Raw genomic sequence first — 6,790 nt, 5'->3', positions numbered from 1 at the left:
TACACGTGTCTCAAACCTGTAATTGTCAACTCATGCTGGCTGCAGATCTGGGCATATTACATAATGTTTTTGACTTCAAAGTGGAAAAGTTGCATCATTTGTTTCAGACAGCTTATGTCTTCTTGTTTTATTCCTGTAAATACAAAAAAGACGCACAACATTTAGTTCCTGGCTGGAGTGAGTAAGCTGTTCCCACTTTCATTGACTATATTTTGGCTTTAACAGGCTTGTAACTGCTTGTAGTAGCGGGCTCCAGCATGTACTTAGTGGTTGGAGAGGAAAGATTTAGGGAAGTCCTTTTCCATCTTTAATGTTTTCTGCAGAAGCACTCAGTGTTATGCTGGGAAACAGAGTTGTACAGCCACACTGTTTGACATCTAATTGGTCAATCTATTCTTATATTACAGGTTTGGAGTGTGACAGATTGGGGTAATGTAAATCAAAGTGGCCTGGTGAGGTGCTTCCTGAAAGAGAAAAAGAGAAGCTTGGAGTAGAGTTGCTTCTCCTCTGACAAAGAAAGAAAGCTGCTGATGTGAGTTTGGATGCAGTATGATTTCCTATTTAAAATTTAAAGAGCAGCATCTGGGGAAAGATGAATGTGGACATTGATTACACTTCTACACAACTAATTTGACCAAGAAAAGTACAAAAAAGGGATTGATTTTGGTAGTAATATGCCATTTATTGTTTCCAAATTTGAGGTATGATACTGAATTAATCTTATGCTTATTCTCCATGGATAACAGTCCAAAAATTGCTAAGTTCATCCACGTTCAAAGTTAATCACTATGGGGTAATATGTCTTTCAACACATTAAATGGCTTTTGACGGTGGAGTCTGATTCTAATCAAAATATAATCATAAGTACTTCACCTTGACTAACCTTAACCTAAACACTTTCCCAATTAGTGCTTATCTTAACTTTAAACAGTGTTGTTGCTCAGAAGGATTTGCCTCATGTGGACCTGCGTTTTGTCCCCATAAGGAAGGCACATCCCATTCAGTAAATTTCAGTGCCATGAATACTTCCTCACATCAACAAATAAATCATGACAAAAATGTAACATGTTTTGCTCCCCGGCTCTGAGGAGAAGCACAGGTGTGTTTGTATCCAAGTGTGAACTGTGAATAAAGCAACACTCAGCACACTGTTCATCATCAGCTGCTGCCCCGTTTTTGCAACTCCCCGTGCATGAGTCAAACTTTTTGGTACTCACCATTTTTACTGTATGCATCACACCTTTGAAAAGATTTTGAATGCTCATATTTAAACATCGCAGTTTAAAGGTGCATTGTGCCACCTTTCTGGTGGAGGGTCTATCAAATTCTTTTCTCCATGGAGATGTACTTGCTTTGTCTGGAATGTTTCATAGTATGACATTAAATAGGGATGTAACAATAAACGAAATATCATGATGTCGTATCATCAAAAGTCTCACAATAATATCATGGGCTGTCACAATATATCGAATTACAAGTTCCTTTGCTTAAATGCATGGTTTTTATAGTAGCAACAGTTTACGTATAAACATCAGAAACTTCATATCCCATGATTCATTTCAGTGCAGACAACCTAAAGAGATATGTTTTTTTACTTAAATTCTTGGGATTATGATGGAAATAATTCACACCAAAATCTTGTCAAAATATTTTAAAAGCAAAAAAGTGTCCCATCTACAATTATATTAGCCTCTCCAAAATATTGCAATAAATATCGTATCATGAGATGCATATCGTGATAATATCGTACTGAGAGATTTGGATATCGTTACAACCTTAGCATTAAACCTATCTATCTTCATGGAGACCAAACCAGACCAAGTTGTAGTTAGAGTCAGAATGCCAGTTTTTCTATTTTTTTTTTTTTTGAATAAATGTAAGGTAGAGAAGTTTAAGAGCTGTCATACTACAGAACAATCCAGGCAGAGCAATGACATATCCAAAGAAACAAACAGGTGACGGACTCCCAACTAAAAAGTTAGTGCACCTTTAGGTCCACTTTAAATAGGTAAATGTACACGTTACTGAGCCTTTATGGGAAATTCCTCCTCTGCATTTGACCCATCCTTTAGAGGTGCACTGTGTAACTTGTCTAGTGGAGGGTCTGTCATGTGCTTGTGTCCATGGAGAGTGTCTAGAATGTTCCACAGTATGGCCATAGACTTAGGAATCTCCATGGAGACTTGCAAGCCAAAATACAGGTTAGATTTGTGGAAAGGTGACCCCAGAGTAAGAATGATTTTTTTTTTTTTTAAGATATTTTGTGCAATAAATAGTAGCTGAAAAATGAAGGTTATTTTCAAAACCATAATGTGGACAGTTTAAACCAAAGCAGGTTGCGGACCCTCTCCAGAAAAATTACACAGTGCACCTAAAGGTGGCTATGCCTTATGCCACTTGCATAAGATTACCTCAATGTTTTAGGTTGTTTTTGATATTGATGAGGAACAGCCCGGAGGAAACCCACCTAGACATGGATAGAACGTGCAAAGTCCACACAGAATAGAAAGACCCAGCACAAAAGTGCAACAATTCTGGCAAATGATTGGACAAGAAATATATCTATTGCTTGGTGTAATTGACCCCATTGTGGAAGACAAGTATAACTGAAAATTGTATGGGATACTGGCTTGAAAAAGTTTGGGTATCTGACCAGACCCCCTCTAAAACTCAATGGCAGAAGATGGTTCTTGGTTGGGGAACTTTTTTTGATGTATACTGGACTTGAGATTTCAGCTATTATAAATAGGTTATTTACATTCTGAAATTGTTGTATGTGTGTCTAATATATGAATGGGCCAATGTTTGTTTTGTTTGTATTGCTTATTGTTATTATTTTATTAATTATTTAGTTTAAACTAAAAGGCAATAAAAAGACTCAGCAGAGGAGACTCCTTATGCACATGCTTGTGCCGTCTTCATTCATAAATCATTTCATTTGCTCAGCTGGTTGTTTGCGTCTCCCGTACATGCTTGTTACCTTCCTTCTGACCTGTGTATTCAGAACTTCAGACATCCCACTCACGCATTTACAAATAATTGTCTTGTGTCCAACTTCAACAAGAATATATTTGTTTTGATGAGCGGTCGCTGGCCACTCCTCAGAGGTGAGAGTCAGGCTGCAGCCTCAGGTGAGCGGGGCCGGCGTCTAGACTGGAGAGAGTGAGTAATGGGGACGCTTACAGCTATGTACACAGAAGGCAATTATATTTCCTGTAACTCTGGCTACGGAAAGGGTGCGAGAAAAGTCTATTTGCTGAATTATGAAGGGGAAGACTCACTAAAATGTGGTGGAGTTTTTCAAATGCACTGCTTATTTTGACATTAAAGACATCACTTAGCTTATTGCACTCTTTATGAACTCCATCTGCCCAATAAAACACATTATTAAACAGAACATAATACAAAAGGCATTTTTACTCACTGTTGCAGGAAAGAGTATTATAAACAAAAGAGTTTCCAAATGGCACATCTCACAAACTCGTTTTATTGCACATTAAAATAATTACATTGGATTTACTGGAGTCTTTGGATAACTAAATAATCAGCATCAACAGGAAATTGTGTCCATAAGTGCAGGGGTTACTATGGGTTTAAAGAAAAGTGGGTGAGAAGTGATATATAACTCATCTGTTGTCCAGTCAAACACGTTTTAGAGATGGCAGATTTTCCTGACACCTCTCCTTAAAACCAGCACCCAATCTCTACGGTGACCCTAAGTGTTATCTTTGCATTTCTGCACTTTCTCTGTCTCTTTGAGAGGAAGACAGATGCAATCAAAGGTCAAGCTAAACAATTCACAATCTTTGCCAAGCACACTCTGTTCTGTGTGAGGAAATGGTGTTGTGTCAATCCTAGCAACCCTTTTTGTTTTTTTGACCTGGGCTTGCAATCAATAAAATACTTACTTCAGAATAAGAATAATAAAGCATTTGATTTATATAGTGATTTACATTTGGTGATGGTAAGTTACTACGGGTAAATAAGTAAGTTTTTAGTTGCACTTTTCACAGACATGTGTCACAAAGATGCTTTTACAGAGCATTATTCATTCACTCCATACCCAGTGGTGGTAAGCTACTATTGTAGTTACAGCTGCCCTAGTGCAGACTGATGGAAGCACGGCTGCCAATCTGCACCATCAGCCCCTCTGACCACCACCATCACTCACACACACACCACTTTCATACTAGGCAATGTAGGTGAAGTTAATAGCCTAAAGACGGGACAGTTTTTGCAAGTGGCGCCAAACTGTGGCACCTGATAATCCCAGTGGTCTTCCTTCTAAGTACAAACCAGGCCTGGTCTTGCTTAGCTGAGATCTGACAGGATAAGGCTTTAACAAGGAGGTATGGCCACTTAGACACGAGATAGAATTTCCACAAGACGAAACAGGACTGGATCTACAACAATGAGACAAAACGAGATTATTTATAATAAATAAATTGTACAATCCAGTTCCCAATTTTGTCCTCACCATTTACATTATTTAATATTTCTGCTGTCATTGTAGGACTACTTTTTGGGACTACAGCTTCTCAAAAAAGTTCTCACCAGCACTTAACTCTTTTTTTATCCAATCCAAATGATAAAAGATAATGTTCAGCATGTGTGCACAATATTGTGCCAATTTTGTCTTGCGAGATCTTATGGCATGAGATCTTGGCCCATCCATATAAGTTACCATTGTAATTACAGCTGCCACAGGGTAGACTGACAAAAGTGGGGCTTCCAATCTGTACCATTGTCCTCTTAAACTCACGCTCACACACCACCTTCATACTATGCCTGATGAGTGAAGTTTCTTACCCAAGGAAACAGTAACAGCTTGCATAAAAAGTTTATTCCAGGTTTCCAGCCCTATTTCAGATGAATAATGAAATCTACATTATTTTTGCTCTGCTAGTTGTATAGAATTTAGTGATTAATAATTTTATGAACTTGTGTTGTAACTATCAAACTGCACTTGGACCCTTTGCCTCTTTGACTCAGTAGAGACAGTAAATCATCCTCTGTCATTACAAGTCATTACATCTGTGCTGTGGCCACGCCCCTCGTGTCTCCAGGGCGACACTTCCTGGTTGCAGGTTGTTGTGGAATGTTTTGGAGATGCTTTGAGTTTGGGCTCTTGTCGTCAGCTTCGACACATCTTCACATCCGGAGCTCAAACCGCTGATTCACCAGGAGTTCTGACAGAGACAGATGTCCTGCCCGTGTTGCTCAATTGCATTTTCACCTTCGGGTCAAACCTGGACTTCTGCAAAGTGGTTCCTCTTTATTATGAAAATTTTTAGACAAATGACGCATGTACATTGTAAAAAAGCATGAAGAAAGAAGAAAGAAAGAAATCATCATAATTCTAATTTAGGTATAATTTAAGTGCATCCTGAGCAGTGGGTATCTTGTCACAGAGCTAACTAGTCAAACATTTTTTATTACAAAGATAAAAACATGCTTACTAAAGGCTTCTTCATAGAGAAAATGTACTAATAAAGTGTATTATTGATGATTTTTATTCTTTACATTGCAATTTTAATAATGCTGGTGTCTGTTTTAAAACATCTTTTGGAATGAGTTTTTGAGTTTGTATAAGAAATGATTATTGTAATGTTTAACAATTGCAAAAATAAAGTAATTTGTCACGATTAATATGATTGAAACCGCTTAGATTTAAAGTTGTCATTGCACGTATAATTCTTATATATGACAGGAGTGGTCGGCGTACAAAAAAATAATTGTTGATCACATTGTAAACATGCACACTCCATCCACATTTGATTGATTGAAGTTGCAGTTTGCAAAGACTGAACTCAAAACCTCCTTGCTGGAACAACATAAATTCCTACCCCAAACAGACTACTGTGCTAATAAAAGTACACTGCATATTTTTGTTCCCATTTTAACGAACAAGGGCCCAAGCTGTAAAAATCTAACAGAAGAGTCTAAACCTGGGCCACATCTGCTCGCCCATCTCCACCCTTTTTGTAAATAAACTCTAATTCTATTTTAAACCTCCCCTCTCCCCATTTTATACACAAAATATCCAAGCAGCAAGTTGTAACTCTAGTTTTATCTATTAAAAAATCTATGTTATAATGTTGTTTATTCATCGAAAACATACCTGGAGTTGTGTTTTGTTTCATTTGTATATGTTTAACACACAAACTCTGCATATTTAAGCAAAAAGTAGCTATTAAATTCGCTTCATGATATAACAAGGCGGAGCATTTTGAGCTTTGGAGATGTAGACAGACTAATAATAAGGGGTTACTCAAACATGTGTGAATAAAACAAAACACAACTCCAGGTCTGTTCTTGAGGATTTAACAGCATTCTAACGAATCAATGGTGTGTAATATAGGACTTTTAATGTGCACCTTGTGATAAAACTGTATTATTTTCTGGTTATCCTTAAAACTTGGCACATGTCTCCCAAAACAGCTGTTCACAACAAATTTAGTTTTAGTCACGTTAAGTAAAAACACATGAGTCATGGAAACAAGTGCTGGCAACTTACAAACTACTTAATGATAATAGCTACTTTTGGGACATGGTGAGTCTTACACTGGCGCAGCTCTGCGATACACGTGTGAGCAATTAAACTGAAACAACAGAGAAACAACAACTGACATTTTACATCTGGGAGAAAACACCAAGCATCTGTAGTAGTTAATCAATACAACTTCGTAATTGGGACCATTCAAAGAGACCTCCACTAAAGCACTGGAGCTGCAATTACCAATCGAACATTTTGGGAAGAACATCCATTTATTTGACAATAGTAAACATA

The sequence above is a fragment of the Boleophthalmus pectinirostris genome, unplaced genomic scaffold, assembly GCF_026225935.1.
Source record: "Boleophthalmus pectinirostris isolate CB_2022bp ecotype Guang Dong unplaced genomic scaffold, ASM2622593v1 HiC_scaffold_19, whole genome shotgun sequence".
NCBI lineage: Eukaryota > Metazoa > Chordata > Actinopteri > Gobiiformes > Gobiidae > Boleophthalmus > Boleophthalmus pectinirostris.
Note: the sequence above shows the minus strand (reverse complement) of the source record.